Source organism: Furipterus horrens, unplaced genomic scaffold (genome assembly GCF_987537825.1).
Source record: "Furipterus horrens unplaced genomic scaffold, mFurHor1.1.pri manual_scaffold_5, whole genome shotgun sequence".
Lineage (NCBI taxonomy): Eukaryota > Metazoa > Chordata > Mammalia > Chiroptera > Furipteridae > Furipterus > Furipterus horrens.
Window position 1 is genome coordinate 203,334,334 of NW_028327175.1, and position 16,113 is coordinate 203,350,446.

The window sequence follows — 16,113 nt, forward strand, 5'->3', positions numbered from 1 at the left end:
CTGTGTATCTTTCATGTCATAAACGACGTCAGGTTTGTCCCGCAAAGATAAACCTTCTGTAGTTTCTGTCTGTTCAGAAGAAAACCAGAGCATTGACGCGAGCATGGTAAACTTATCATGGAACTTGGGGCTTTGCAAATACTTCTTAAAGGCCCTCTCAGACACCTGCTCTGCTTACAGACACATGAGTACATTTTTTTTTTTCTTCCTCCAGGGGCATGGCTTGCACCGTGGCCGGCGTAACTTCTGACGCTAACGTTCTGACCAACGAACTGAGGCTCATTGCCCAAAGGTATGGTCAGAGAGAGTGTGACTGACGATCTATAAGTCAGTTTGCTTGATATCTCTAAGGAGAACTCGTTTTTGCCAAGATGAGAGTCATCGCAGATTTATTAATTGAAAATTGCTTCTTTTTTCTAACCCGAACTTATAAAATGCTATGGTCATAAGATTGTTAGGATGTTGACATTCCCCTGCTCCCCTTTCAAATGACAGGTGACTGTCAATGTCCCCCCATGGCGCAGGTTTATGTCCAGAATATGTTTTGCTTAGATTTTTGTGTCTTAGGAAAAAATGATGACTATGCCAGTGTTTTCATCCTAGGTATTTATTTATTACAGTATCGGGAGCCAATTCCTCGTGAGCAGTTGGTGACAGCGCTCTGTGATATCAAACAAGCATACGCGCAGTTTGGAGGTAGGAAATCTGGGGCATATTTATTCCAGAAAGGGGAAACATTTTCTAGGTAATAATTTTTTTATGAGATGGTAAAAAGAAATTGAAAAGTAAGTGAAAAACTTTTTGTACATTTGCGCTTCGTGGTTTCCGCGATATGTATTATCATATGTTTTATTAATAGACCATCGAGAGGCAGAAATAGCCTTTTTAAATCTGGAAACCGATTGCTTTTCTTACCTAATAATTAAACTCAGCACGGAGTAGCGGTCCTCCGGGTCTTAACTCCGTCTCCTGGCTGTGCCCATCTCCCGGAAGCAAGTGGACGTTTTGGTGGGCCTTAGTCTGTGGTGGCCAGAACAGAGCCACTTACGAATGCTCAGCTTCACAAGAAAGGTGCTTCAGCTACGTTCGGGGAGCTCGAGTGACTGTAGCGATACTGCCTTTGGGCGGCTGATGTGCTTGATGGTCCTCTTTTCTTGGTTAAAGGGAAAAACGTGCCTTTGGCGTCTCGCTGCTGTCCATTGGCTGGGATAAGCGTTACGGCTTTCAGCTCTATCGGAGCGACCCAAGCGGAAATTACGGGGGATGGAAGGCCGCACGCATTGGCAATAACGGCGCCGTGAGTATTTCTGTGTTGCTGTAAAACCTAGCGATAGGTACCTAACGTGATTTTGCAACGGCGATGAATGTAAACGGTATTTTAAGGTAGCTGCAACAACTTTAGCACCTGTGATTGCTATAACGCAGCCGTGCGTGTGTGTGTTTGCCCCCAGTGGAAATTGCCACGCCGACCAGAGAGAATGGAAAGACGGTCATCGGAGTCCTCGGACAGAAGGAAGTGGAACAGCTGATCAGAAGACACGAGGAAGAAGAAGCTAAGGCTGAGCGTGAGAAGAAAGAAAAAGAACAAAAAGAAAAGGATACGTGGAAGACAGAATTGGGGGTCTTATAAATCTTTTGAGCCCCATTTCAGCCGCCCTCTTCCACAGTGAGCACGTGTTGGCTTTTGAACCCGGACGGTGGGAAAGAGGGATGGTAGCCTCTGATCGGGGCCTCGCCTTTCTGTAAGTTGAGCGGTGACTGCTCTTCATGGGCCTTTCTACCCCCCTCCCCCCTTTTCTGGGAATAAAACTCGGTAAGAATGGAAACGGTGAAGGAGAATTGTCTGTAGCAGTCACTGTTGTTCACCGGGGTTAGTGGGTCTGTGATCCTTCATGCTTCAGTGTCCTGGGGCAGCCCTGGAGGTGCCGGGACACAAGAGGCTAAAGTTGGTGGGTGCGAGTGTCATAAGCAGGGAAAGATGGGACTTGTGCCCTGGAGGCCTCCCTTGCTGTGTCCATACCGTCTTGGAGAACCCGTGGCCCTCGGCCTCTGTGGGAATCACATTCTTGTACCTGTTGCCAGTCATCGACATCGATGGCTCTTCCTAGGACCGGAAGTGTGTGCGTGCACATGTATACACACACGCGTTCACGCAAACCGCTCCGAAAACACGTGAAAGGCCCGTTTACAGTGCAAGCCCTGCACCCGCTACAGTAATCGGTCATCAGTGCTTCTGAGCACCTCTGGATCCCTCAGACCCCATTTCCCTCTCCCCTTCTACTCCAGAGAGAGAACTCGAGTTTACCTTTCCCCTTACCTATGGTTCTTACAATGCGTTTGTCTGTTCCTCTGACCCAGGTGGCACATCCCTCGGGGTAGCCGGGTGTGCCCTCTCTCCGTCTCCAGCGCTTGGTTTAAGAACGACCGTGGGCTGAGCCGACCCAGACCAGACGGGCGGGGGGATGACAGCTGCGGACGCCGCGGCAGGCCCACGGCGGGCACGTGGCAGGTCCTGTGCAGGAGAGATTATGGCCACAGAGGAAAAGGGGCCGCAGACGAGAGCAGTCGGTCTTGGCTGAGGCGGGGCGGTGGGTGGGGGGGTGGGGGGCCCTGGTCTCAGCCCAGGAAGGCTCCAGGGCCACCGCCGCAGTGCCGGCCTCCCACACTTGTCCCCTCCAGCTCTCCTCAGAGCACATTGAACCCTTCCGTCGGTTCCCCATGCGAGACTTTCAAAGATCTGCTGCGAAGTGAGCGAAGCTTAAGCTTCAGGACCCCTCGCTTCCGAGGCCTGGGAAGGGACCCTCACAATGTGTTCCGTGCTCGTGCTTTTTGTAAAGTCTGCAAAAGTAAGGTCTTCTACCTGCGGTTAATAAGCGCTACCGTCTGTTTCTGCAGCGGAACATACTTGTCCGCAGATACTTCCATGCGTAGTGAGGTTATTGTTACTCACCTCAGGGTCGAAATGGCTCTCGGGACGTGTTCCTCACCCACCCGATGAGCCTGCATACCCAGTATAGTGACAGGAAGGCACAGGAACAGAAGTTGTCACCGTCGTTGGACGTTCCTGGACAGTGGGAGAGGAACAGGGCTTGACATGGGCCAAGTCAGAAGCAAAGTTCATCCTTAAGGTGTGTGCAGTTACCATCTGGGGATTCAGGTCCCGTGATGCCGGAAACGCCGGGGGGGCGGGGGGGTGCCTTACGGGTATGTCGGCTCATCGAACCACTGCGGTAATTTGGTGAGGTTTCTCATTCTGATTTTCAGTTTGATACCCAATTTTGTATTTGTACTGCCGTATTCTTTTGCTTTAAGAGGACACCCCCCCACTCCGCTACACACACACACACACACACACACACACACACACAGATAGTATCTTCTATATAAACCCGAATCAGCCCCTGCTTTCCCTCGTCCTGAGAATAAAGTCCACTTTCTTCATTCTGACCTGCAACTCGCCACTGCCTTGTTGCTGATGCTCTGTCCTGGACCCCCGCCCCCCTCTGGACCGCCCTCTGTCTGTCCCTCACCCTCTCTGGAATGCTCTTCTCTCTGCACTCTGTGTCTCCCGCCCCCAAAGAACTACCCCGTCCTCTTCCCTGTCCCCGTGGGACTTCGGGGCCCTCTATCCTGCTCCCGAAGGTCTTATACACCCTCCGCCACGCTTCCGGTAGGCTGCCGGCACCTCGGCCCCGCCCCTGGAGGACTTAGGAGCCGCCTCCGGGAAGTCTGACCTTCTGCCGCACTTCCGGGACACTTCCACCCTCCCGGTCCCACCCCAGAGGACTTCCGGGCGACTTCCGCTTGCGGCGGACGCGCCGTCTTGTTCCCGCCCTAGGAGGTCTCACGCAGCCGAGGCCCAACCCCCGAAGGTCTATGCAGCCTGCGCCGCCATCTTGGTCTCACCCAGAAGGTCTTCCGGGTGTTCGGCCTCGCCCCGCTTCCGGGAGTCTTCCGCCACCCTGTCCCCGCCCCCGAAGAACTAGAACTACCGCGTCCCCTTCCCTGCCCCGCACTGGCACTTCGGGGTCCTCTATCCTGCTCCCGAAGGCCTTACACATCCTCCGATAGCGTTCCGGCACCTCGCCCCCGCCCCTGGAGGACTTAGGAGCCGCCTCCGGGAAGTCTGACCTTCCGCCGCACTTCCGGGACACTTCCACCCTCCCGGTCCCACCCCAGAGGACTTCCGGGCGACTTCCGCTTGCGGCGGACCCGCCATCTTGTTCCCGCCCTAGAAGGTCTGACGCAGCCGAGGCCCAACCCCCGAAGGTCCACGCAGCCTGCCCCGCCATCTTGGTCCCACCCCGAAGGTCTTCCGGGTGTTCGGCCTCGCCCCGCTTCCGGGAGTCTTCCGCCACCCTGTCCCCGCCCCCGGAGAACTGCCGCGTCCCATTCCCTGCCCCACCCCCGCCCCGGGACTTCGGGGTCCTCTATCCTGCTCCCGAAGGTCTTACACATCCTCCGATAGAGTTCCGGCACCTCGCCCCCGCCCCTGGAGGACTTAGGAGCCGCTTCCGGGAAGTCTGACCTTCCGCCGCACTTCCGGGACACTTCCGCCCTCCCGGTCCCACCCCAGAGGACTTCCGGGCGACTTCCGCTTGCGGCCGACCCGCCATCTTGTTCCCGCCCCAGGAGGTCTCACGCAGCCGAGGCCCAACCCCCAAAGGTCTACGCAGCCTGCCCCGCCATCTTGGTCTCACCCCGAAGGTCTTCCGGGTGTCCGGCCTCGCGCCGCTTCCGGGTATCTTCCGCCACCCTGTCCCCGCCCCCGAAGAACTAGAACTACCGCGTCCCCTTCCCTGCCCCGCACTGGCACTTCGGGGTCCTCTATCCTGCTCCCGAAGGCCTTACACATCCTCCGATAGCGTTCCGGCACCTCGCCCCCGCCCCTGGAGGACTTAGGAGCCGCTTCTGGGAAGTCTGACCTTCTGCCGCACTTCCGCGGTCCTGGTCCCACCCCAGAGGACTTCCGGGCGACTTCCGCTTCCCGCGGACCCGCCATCTTGTTCCCGCCCTAGAAGGTCTGACGCAGCTGAGGCCCAACCCCAGAAGGTCCACGCAGCCTGCCCCGCCATCTTGGTCCCACCCTGAAGGTCTTCCGGGTGTTCGGCCTCGCCCCGCTTCCGGGAGTCTTCCGCCACCCTGTCCCCGCCCCCGGAGAACTGCCTCGTCCCCTTCCCTGCCCCACCCCCGCCCCGGGACTTCGGGGTTCTCTATCCTGCTCCCGAAGGTCTTACACATCCTCCGATAGAGTTCCGGCACCTCGCCCCCGCCCCTGGAGGACTTAGGAGCCGCTTCCGGGAAGTCCGACCTTCCGCCGCACTTCCGGGACACATCCGCCCTCCCGGTCCCACCCCAGAGGACTTCCGGGCGACTTCCGCTTCCCGCGGACCCGCCCTCTTGTTCCCGCCCTAGAAGGTCTCACGCAGCCGAGGCCCAACCCCAGAAGGTCCACGCAGCCTGCCCCGCCATCTTGGTCCCACCCCGAAGGTCTTCCGGGTGTTCGGCCTCGCCTCGCTTCCGGGAGTCTTCCGCCACCCTGTCCCCGCCCCCGAAGAACTGCCGCGTCCCCTTCCCTGCCCCCCCCCCCCCGGGACTTCGGGGTCCTCTGTCCTGCTCCCGAAGGTCTTACACGTCCTCCGCAATTCTATGGAGAGGTTTACGGTATCAAATTACAATAGTAAACTCAACATTTACTTAATCTGATGGTGCTCAGACTTTTTTAGAAAGTGCAAATCATCATCTCTCGATTCAGACGCCAGGCTCTGGGATTGCCAAGAAGCCACTTAAGTCCACTGAACTCAACGCGCTTCACCTGCTCCTGTGCGCTCCAGAGGAACTCTTCCATCAACCTGTCAGTGTGCTTGCCGGCTGTGGCTCCCCGTCTGTCTCAGTGCTGCCCTCCTGTGGGGAACTCTGGGGATTACAGCTAAGGGAAGCTCACCGAGTCCATTGTACGGATAGGGCTAGATGGCTAGGCTCAGGGTTGATAGGTTTAGCGTTAATGAGCCTAGGGTTAACAGGCTTCTATCTTTAATAGACTTAGCCTTCCTGGATGGAGCTTCAGAAGAGCTAACAGATTTCCAGAAACGCTTCGTATGTACCCCATCATCAGGCCCAGTGCTCTTTCGGGGTGGCTGTAGGAACCCCGAAAGCGAGGAGTAAGGCCAGCGGGAGACTGTGCAGAGCGCGCGTCTGTCCCACCACACTAAGTGTGAGTAGTCGTAGCGGGGGTAAAAAAAAAAAAGAATGGCAAACTACCTAGATACTACCTGACTTAGTGAGATAATATAGCTTATTTAATTTTTTCTGCACAACAGTGAGGCAGCAAAGCAGAAGTTATTCTTTCTTATTAATTTTCTAGAATTAAAAAATTTAAACATACATAAAACATTCAAATATAATGACTTGAAGAGTTCTCGCCATACACTTTTAACAATTATTGACATTGTGCCAATAGATATCCATATTGATGTAGGTTAGGATATTGTGGCATGTGCAGGTTCACAGCTAAACGAGTGGTGGTGCCAAGTATTCAAAATAAGGTTTTCAGCTTTGCAGTCCTTTGTCCTTCCTTAATCACCAAACTTTTTAGGTAAATCATTCTTCTAACTCCCCAAATTTGAGACAGTACTAGAGAAATGATATTCAAAGTTAAAATTGAATTTGTACAGCCAAAACTTAAGTCTCTCAGAGTGTTAATGTCATGTTTCTTATTTATACCTTTTATGTATCCAGTTTACTTTGTCTCCTGTTATTGGCAATTTTTTGGTCTTGTTTTAAATTGTTGTTCTTTTACAGTTGTCCCAGTTTTTCTCCCGTGTTGTTTGTATTTTTAACTATTGGTCCAATACCTTCTTATTTTTGTTCTTATACTGTTTTTAGTGTGCGTCACTGCTTGAACCCCTTCACTTTTTTTTTTTTGAAATATGTCATCTGTGTGCTATTAGTAGGTTGCTCTTCTAATTATCATTATTAGCTTTAAAGGGTGTAGACTCTGGGAAAGCTTCTTATTGAACTGTCATTGTACTGTGCAGAGAGTGCCCAGTTCCACAGACAAGCTCTTCCCTCGTATTTTGCAAGGTTCCGTTCCTCGGGTGATCTGTAGGGAAACGACCTTTAGTGGCCCTCCGGGAGGTTTCAGGCAGAATCAGTAGCTCTGCAGGCAGTGACTGCTTTTGTTGCAATATTTCTGTGTATTTGTGTCTTTGGAGGTCTATCAGTTACCATTACTCTAGTAGTCATTTGTGGAATAATCAGAATGACCCCGTGCTGGCACTTCCATGCACAGTTTTATTTCGTCCTCACCGTGGTCAGTTTTACAGAAGGCAAAACTGATATGCAGAGAAGGAGGTAACTTGCTTTCAGGTCAGACAGCAGGTGTTAGAGGCTGGAAGGAACCCAAGCCGTCCACCTGAAAATCCTGTGTTCTTAACCAGCGTGCTGTTATCCCCTCTCTTCATACTCAAATCTGAGTAAGACTAGGTCTCCAATTTTAAGAAGCGCAGGCTAATGCCTCATCGTCCTTAATAGCAAATTTCTGCAACTAGGTGAAAGTTGTTTCGCGACCGACGATGAAACTCCGAATATTGGAAAGAAAAGGGAATTGTCAGATGGTATGGACTCGTGTATTCATTCGTGTATGCATTCAACAAAGTGAGCACCTACTATGTACTTCATATATCTTTGTATATTAAAATCATGTATGTCTGGCTGGTGTGGCTCCATGGATTGAGTGAACTAAAGGGTTGCTGGCTCGATTCCCAGTCAGGGCACAGGCCTGGGTTGCAGGCCAGGTCCCCAGTCAGTGTGGGTGCATGAGAAGTAACCACACACTGATGTTTCTCCCCCTCTATTTCTCCCCACTTCCCCTCTAAAAATACATCAATAAAATCTTTTCTAAAAACATGGAAATTAAAGCACGTTTATTTTACATCTACCGTTGATACGTTTATTTTACTTCCATACATGTTTTCTAGGTTTGAAATTTTGTGTCAAGCAACCCCCTAACTGGTCATTTAAAGGCTTCTGTTACTCGGAAGTTAAATAAGTCTGTACTAAGTACCGAGTGCTTCTTAGGGAACTCTGCCTATTTCCATGAGAGTCCTCTGATTTAACTTAAAAACATATCTGAACTGGAGTGCTCCTTATTGATCACAAAGAATTGTATTAATATTTCATCTTAAAAGTACTATTAATAATAGTCTAACTAATAGTTTGGTTCACTAATGATGACGAACTTTTAAAAGTTATTTGTAGGAGAGAAGCCAGTACGCTAACTTTTAAAAATTTGTTAGACAGGATTAGCCGAACCGTTCTTTATTGCAAAACATGAAGATAGCTTGTTTAAGGATTTATTTCGAGGCGACGAAAGATGGGTTCGTCCTGTGCAACACCCACGAATGACAAGATAAAAATCCAGTTTGGCCTCGCCATATCTCAGTTAGTGGGTGTGGTAGGTGTGCATGTCATTCTGTATTCAATGCCATCCTCCTCTGTAGGTCAAATCGCTCGGGGGGCCGTCCGCTAAGCTATTTATTCTTCTGTCCTCTCCGCGACTCTAGGGACGCCCGGCGGCGGCGGCACTCTAGGGACGCAGAGTGTACGTACAAGCTTTACGAAGCTGCCGTTCTAGCTGTGGCCTCGGTATTTTTTTCTACGTAGCAGCTTCACAGAGATTCAAGCCTGTGCCTCGGCTCCTTGGGTGTTGGTAAGCTTGGAGAAGAATACACTGGGAAGGAGGACAGGGCGTGTCGGGGTCTGAATAGGATGGTCTGGAAAGGTGTCCCTGAGAAGCAGCCGGGCGTGGGACTACCCCGGGGAGGGTGTGTCAGGCCGGGGGAACTTTCGCGAGTGCAAAGGCCCCGAGGCTGGCGTGTGCCGGTGTGTTTGCGGAGCAGCGAGGAGGCCCGTGTGGCTAGAGGCGAGGGACCCCTGGGGAGGAGTGCAGGAGATGAGGTCAGAGAGGCAGTGGCAGGCTGGCCACTCGGAGATTTTGGCTTTGACAAAGATTTTGGCATCAGAACCTGGCGGCGGCTGGAACGCCCACCCGGACTTTTGACGTACGCAAAGGAACTGCATGCAAATGAACCTAGTCCCAGCATCTCCCAGAGGAAATAAAAATGGACTTGGCTCCTTCTCAGAAGAAATGTTGATGGACTTAGCATGATATATGACCGGCCTGGCGGGGAGAAAAGCAGGGCGATATAAATAGCCTGCTGAATGTGTCGCCGCGTAAACTCGCTGTAAGTGAAATGTACTGTTTGGAAAGATGTGGAGGGAGGTCTTGCACCGCCTCCGCCCCGCTTCCGATAGGCTGCCGGCACCTGGTCCCCGCCCCTGGAGGGCTTAGAAGCCGCCTCCGGGGAGGTCTGACCTTCCGCCGCACTTCCGCCACGCTTCCGCCACCTTGGTCCCACCCCAAAGGGCTTCCCGGTGTTCAGCCTCGCCCCCGGAGGACTTCCGTATCTTCGGCCCGTTCTCCCCGCCCCCCCCACCCCGCGAGATCGTTCTGCACACGCGCGTGGGCCACATGGGCAGCGGACACTCGGCGGGGCGACAGTGGGTTCTTCCTGTGGCGTGAGGCCCTTCGTGTAGCCCTCGATTCCAGTTTTTCTTCTCCGGTTAGTACCTGCCTTCGGGCGCCGCGGGGGTACCGGCTGCGCCGGCCGGCGTGGAGCATGGGGATGAGGACTCTCCGGCAGCCTGGTCGCAGGTCACTGCCTCCCAAAGTGCCAGGCAGGCCCCGAGGCCCCGGCCCACCTTTAAGAAATCTCGTCTGGGCGCGCCGGTCCTGCGGCCTTAGTCTGGTGTTCCGCTATTTGGGAAATGTGCTCTGGGGGCCGAGGTCGCCCCACGCCCCCACCCCCAACCCCCCGCCTCCTTCCGCATGCAGGACCCCGGCCCTCCCGGGAGAAGCCTCTGCCCCTCTTCACGTGTCCGTCCTCCTGGACTCCGTGGTCAGGATACTGCCTTAGCTTTCGAGCGGCTGCGATTCTTTTTTTTTGAGCTTCGGCCGTTTGTCTCTTGCCCGTGAGGCGTCTGACTCAGTGTTTTCTGCTGAAGCTTCCTGCTCCGCCTGGACGCCCCGTTCTTTCTCCTTCCCCAGTTCTTCCTCTTGGACCTGCAGGGTCTCATCCCTCTTTCTGCCTCTACCGTGTCTCATTTGGGCTCCTTTTCTGCGTTGGTTTTTTTCCAAAAAAGGGCTTTTTCGATTTTCCCGTCCAGCCCCGGTGCCTCGGTCTCCACCTGTGTCAAATCGTGTTTGCGTCCCTCACCTCGGCCAAAGAAGGGGGTGGACGGAACGGTTTTAAGCCGTGGAAATGCTTTTTCAGTTGTAACTTTCGTTTTAGTAAGGATCTTACTTTCTTTTGACAGGAGCCGTAAAGTTCAGAACACACGGTAAGTTCCGCACACGTCCGTAAGCTATCGCCTGACAAAGGGTCTGGTACTCAGCTTACAGACCTGCGTGAGAAAATGGGGGTGGGAAGAAATGATCGGTTCCCTGCTACACACTGGACTCTGGGTGCCAGGATGTGTTTTATGCAGGAGTTACTTTCAGTGGACGGGAGTCATGGGTATATATTTTCCTTTGCGGTCTCGAAGCTATGACTCCAGGACCACTATATTTTCTCCAGGAGGCAAAGTAGGAATTGTAGAATCTGTCTCAAAAGTATTTTTAAGTGCTTGACTTTTGGGGGGGTGGGGGTGGGGGGGCGGAAGTCAAGACACTTTTTGAATAGTTCATGCTCTCTTGTGTTTTGATGTCATTATGGTCACCAGGTCGATCGCGCGCAGCACGAGAGTACGAGAGAGGGACTCGAGGGTAGAGCCTGTCAGGGTTCCCGCTGACTCTCTTGGCCCAGTGGTGCAAGCACCCAGAAGGGAGTCTCGGTTTCTCACCGCTTGTGTTTTGCAGGTCGCTTGTACCAGGTTGAATACGCCATGGAGGCCATCGGACGTGCGGGCACCTGTCCGGGAACTTTAGCGAACGACGGTGTTTGGCTTGCAGCAGAGCGACGCAACATCCACAAGCTGCTTGATGAAGTTGTTGTCCCTGAAAAAATTTATAAGCTCGATGATGAGTAAGTGAGCTCACAGGGGGGAGAGGGTTTCGATACCTCACGTGCTCACATACGTAGGACCTCACGTATTTCGGGAGGCCTGGCCCGTGTGCCGCAGTAAACTTGAAGCGAACGCTTGTTATTGTGCCTTTACTGGTGGACATTTTTGATTCTTGTTTGAAACTTCCTTGAGGCTTCGGACGATACGTTATCCTTTTGACGTGCAGGGCCAAGCCCTAGGTGGAGAAACTATTCTATACTGTTCGGAGTACAGGCGTGGTAGGTGTGCAGATCTGGGTTAAGTCTGTGTGACCTCGCACCCGTTGCTTTCCTTCTCTGGGCTTCGGTGCCGCCTCGAGTGGTGGTGGCCGTTTAATGAACTAGAGTAAAACGAGTGAAATACACTAGCGCAGGGTCTGACACGTAGCAGGCTCCCCGAGTGTTCAGAACGGCTACTCGGGAATTGTGTGGAAGTGTCCTGAATCTTACCCCTGGAGGTCTGGGAACAGTTTAGATGAGCCCCGTCAGTTTTGCGTCATTGGGCGTGCGGGACTCCTAGCTGGCGGGGCACTGGGTTTGCCTGTCAAGAGACTTCCCCCCTGAGTGGGGGACGAGGCGGGTGCCGGTTCTAGGGCCTTTGGATGCGTGTCCAAGGAAGCGTCATCCCTCCAGAGTCACCGCCGGGCCACGGGCCGCTCGGCAGCCGGCAGGCTTGCGGAGGTGTAGTGACAGCAGGTGACAGAGGGTGCCAGCTCTAGGGGAGCCAGCGCAGCCCTCGGGGAGCGGCAGCAAAGAAAGGAAAGGCGCCTTTCCTGGGAGCCTAGCCCCTGAGCCCCCTCCCTCCGCCCCGGCCAGCCAGGCCTTTGGAGGTGAGAATACCGATGACCCAGGAGTGGGGGTAGTTTTTCTTCCCCTCTGGCAAAACCTCTGTCTTGCTTCTGGACCCTCTCGGGACTTGCTTTAGCTTCCTAGTGCTCCTTCTCTCGCCCTGTTCGGCGTCGTGGCGCTGAATACGCCTATCGAAGAACTGGAGGGGGCGCTGTGTATCTTTCATGTTATAAACGACGTCAGGTTTGTCCTGCAAAGATAAACCTTCTGTAGTTTCTGTCTGTTCAGAAGAAAACCAGAGCATTGACGCGAGCATGGTAAACTTATCATGGAACTTGGGGCTTTGCAAATACTTCTTAAAGGCCCTCTCAGACACCTGCTCTGCTTACAGACACATGAGTACATTTTTTTTTTTCTTCCTCCAGGGGCATGGCTTGCACCGTGGCCGGCGTAACTTCTGACGCTAACGTTCTGACCAACGAACTGAGGCTCATTGCCCAAAGGTATGGTCAGAGAGAGTGTGACTGACGATCTATAAGTCAGTTTGCTTGATATCTCTAAGGAGAACTCGTTTTTGCCAAGATGAGAGTCATCGCAGATTTATTAATTGAAAATTGCTTCTTTTTTCTAACCCGAACTTATAAAATGCTATGGTCATAAGATTGTTAGGATGTTGACATTCCCCTGCTCCCCTTTCAAATGACAGGTGACTGTCAATGTCCCCCCATGGCGCAGGTTTATGTCCAGAATATGTTTTGCTTAGATTTTTGTGTCTTAGGAAAAAATGATGACTATGCCAGTGTTTTCATCCTAGGTATTTATTTATTACAGTATCGGGAGCCAATTCCTCGTGAGCAGTTGGTGACAGCGCTCTGTGATATCAAACAAGCATACGCGCAGTTTGGAGGTAGGAAATCTGGGGCATATTTATTCCAGAAAGGGGAAACATTTTCTAGGTAATAATTTTTTTATGAGATGGTAAAAAGAAATTGAAAAGTAAGTGAAAAACTTTTTGTACATTTGCGCTTCGTGGTTTCCGCGATATGTATTATCATATGTTTTATTAATAGACCATCGAGAGGCAGAAATAGCCTTTTTAAATCTGGAAACCGATTGCTTTTCTTACCTAATAATTAAACTCAGCACGGAGTAGCGGTCCTCCGGGTCTTAACTCCGTCTCCTGGCTGTGCCCATCTCCCGGAAGCAAGTGGACGTTTTGGTGGGCCTTAGTCTGTGGTGGCCAGAACAGAGCCACTTACGAATGCTCAGCTTCACAAGAAAGGTGCTTCAGCTACGTTCGGGGAGCTCGAGTGACTGTAGCGATACTGCCTTTGGGCGGCTGATGTGCTTGACGGTCCTCTTTTCTTGGTTAAAGGGAAAAACGTGCCTTTGGCGTCTCGCTGCTGTCCATTGGCTGGGATAAGCGTTACGGCTTTCAGCTCTATCGGAGCGACCCAAGCGGAAATTACGGGGGATGGAAGGCCGCACGCATTGGCAATAACGGCGCCGTGAGTATTTTTGTGTTGCTGTAAAACCTAGCGATAGGTACCTAACGTGATTTTGCAACGGCGATGAATGTAAACGGTATTTTAAGGTAGCTGCAACAACTTTAGCACCTGTGATTGCTATAACGCAGCCGTGCGTGTGTGTGTTTGCCCCCAGTGGAAATTGCCACGCCGACCAGAGAGAATGGAAAGACGGTCATCGGAGTCCTCGGACAGAAGGAAGTGGAACAGCTGATCAGAAGACACGAGGAAGAAGAAGCTAAGGCTGAGCGTGAGAAGAAAGAAAAAGAACAAAAAGAAAAGGATACGTGGAAGACAGAATTGGGGGTCTTATAAATCTTTTGAGCCCCATTTCAGCCGCCCTCTTCCACAGTGAGCACGTGTTGGCTTTTGAACCCGGACGGTGGGAAAGAGGGATGGTAGCCTCTGATCGGGGCCTCGCCTTTCTGTAAGTTGAGCGGTGACTGCTCTTCATGGGCCTTTCTACCCCCCTCCCCCCTTTTCTGGGAATAAAACTCGGTAAGAATGGAAACGGTGAAGGAGAATTGTCTGTAGCAGTCACTGTTGTTCACCGGGGTTAGTGGGTCTGTGATCCTTCATGCTTCAGTGTCCTGGGGCAGCCCTGGAGGTGCCGGGACACAAGAGGCTAAAGTTGGTGGGTGCGAGTGTCATAAGCAGGGAAAGATGGGACTTGTGCCCTGGAGGCCTCCCTTGCTGTGTCCATACCGTCTTGGAGAACCCGTGGCCCTCGGCCTCTGTGGGAATCACATTCTTGTACCTGTTGCCAGTCATCGACATCGATGGCTCTTCCTAGGACCGGAAGTGTGTGCGTGCACATGTATACACACACGCGTTCACGCAAACCGCTCCGAAAACACGTGAAAGGCCCGTTTACAGTGCAAGCCCTGCACCCGCTACAGTAATCGGTCATCAGTGCTTCTGAGCACCTCTGGATCCCTCAGACCCCATTTCCCTCTCCCCTTCTACTCCAGAGAGAGAACTCGAGTTTACCTTTCCCCTTACCTATGGTTCTTACAATGCGTTTGTCTGTTCCTCTGACCCAGGTGGCACATCCCTCGGGGTAGCCGGGTGTGCCCTCTCTCCGTCTCCAGCGCTTGGTTTAAGAACGACCGTGGGCTGAGCCGACCCAGACCAGACGGGCGGGGGGATGACAGCTGCGGACGCCGCGGCAGGCCCACGGCGGGCACGTGGCAGGTCCTGTGCAGGAGAGATTATGGCCACAGAGGAAAAGGGGCCGCAGACGAGAGCAGTCGGTCTTGGCTGAGGCGGGGCGGTGGGTGGGGGGGTGGGGGGCCCTGGTCTCAGCCCAGGAAGGCTCCAGGGCCACCGCCGCAGTGCCGGCCTCCCACACTTGTCCCCTCCAGCTCTCCTCAGAGCACATTGAACCCTTCCGTCGGTTCCCCATGCGAGACTTTCAAAGATCTGCTGCGAAGTGAGCGAAGCTTAAGCTTCAGGACCCCTCGCTTCCGAGGCCTGGGAAGGGACCCTCACAATGTGTTCCGTGCTCATGCTTTTTGTAAAGTCTGCAAAAGTAAGGTCTTCTACCTGCGGTTAATAAGCGCTACCGTCTGTTTCTGCAGCGGAACATACTTGTCCGCAGATACTTCCATGCGTAGTGAGGTTATTGTTACTCACCTCAGGGTCGAAATGGCTCTCGGGACGTGTTCCTCACCCACCCGATGAGCCTGCATACCCAGTATAGTGACAGGAAGGCACAGGAACAGAAGTTGTCACCATCGTTGGAAGTTCCTGGACAGTGGGAGAGGAACAGGGCTTGACATGGGCCAAGTCAGAAGCAAACTTCATCCTTAAGGTGTGTGCAGTTACCATCTGGGGATTCAGGTCCCGTGATGCCGGAAACGCCGGGGGGGGGTGGGGTGGGGGGGGTGCCTTACGGGTATGTCGGCTCATCGAACCACTGCGGTAATTTGGTGAAGTTTCTCATTCTGATTTTCAGTTTGATACCCAATTTTGTATTTGTACTGCCGTATTCTTTTGCTTTAAGAGGACACCCTCCCACTCCGCTACACACACACACACACACACACACACACACACACACACACACACACAGATAGTATCTTATATATAAACCCGAATCAGCCCCTGCTTTCCCTCGTCCTGAGAATAAAGTCCACTTTCTTCATTCTGACCTGCAACTCGCCACTGCCTTGTTGCTGATGCTCTGTCCTGGACCCCCCGCCCCCCCTCTGGACCGCCCTCTGTCTGTCCCTCACCCTCTCTGGAACGCTCTTCTCTCTGCACTCTGTGTCTCCCGCCCCCGAAGAACTACCCCGTCCTCTTCCCTGTCCCCGTGGGACTTCGGGACCCTCTATCCTGCTCCCGAAGGTCTTACATACCCTGCGCCCCGCTTCCGACATGCTGCCGGCACCTCGGCCCCGCCCCTGGAGGACTTAGGAGCCGCCTCCGGGAAGTCTGACCTTCCGCCGCACTTCCGGGACACTTCCGCCCTCCCGGTCCCACCCCAGAGGACTTCCGGGCGACTTCCGCTTGCGGCCGACCCGCCATCTTGTTCCCGCCCCAGGAGGTCTCACGCAGCCGAGGCCCAACCCCCAAAGGTCTACGCAGCCTGCCCCGCCATCTTGGTCTCACCCCGAAGGTCTTCCGGGTGTCCGGCCTCGCGCCGCTTCCGGGTATCTTCCGCCACCCTGTCCCCGCCCCCGAAGAACTAGAAC

The 16,113-nt window shown here is 53.4% G+C and overlaps 2 long non-coding RNA genes across 2 annotated transcripts; both read left to right on the plus strand.

The window, feature by feature from the left end:
- Nucleotides 1–220: 220 nt before the first annotated feature.
- LOC150010831 (uncharacterized) lies at nucleotides 221–1,826 on the plus strand. Its single transcript, XR_016511428.1, has 2 exons — nucleotides 221–292; nucleotides 621–1,826. It is a non-coding gene; the product is annotated as an uncharacterized LOC150010831 (long non-coding RNA).
- Nucleotides 1,827–12,322: 10,496 nt separating this feature from the next.
- LOC150010832 (uncharacterized) lies at nucleotides 12,323–13,928 on the plus strand. Its single transcript, XR_016511429.1, has 3 exons — nucleotides 12,323–12,394; nucleotides 12,723–13,399; nucleotides 13,554–13,928. It is a non-coding gene; the product is annotated as an uncharacterized LOC150010832 (long non-coding RNA).
- Nucleotides 13,929–16,113: the final 2,185 nt, after the last annotated feature.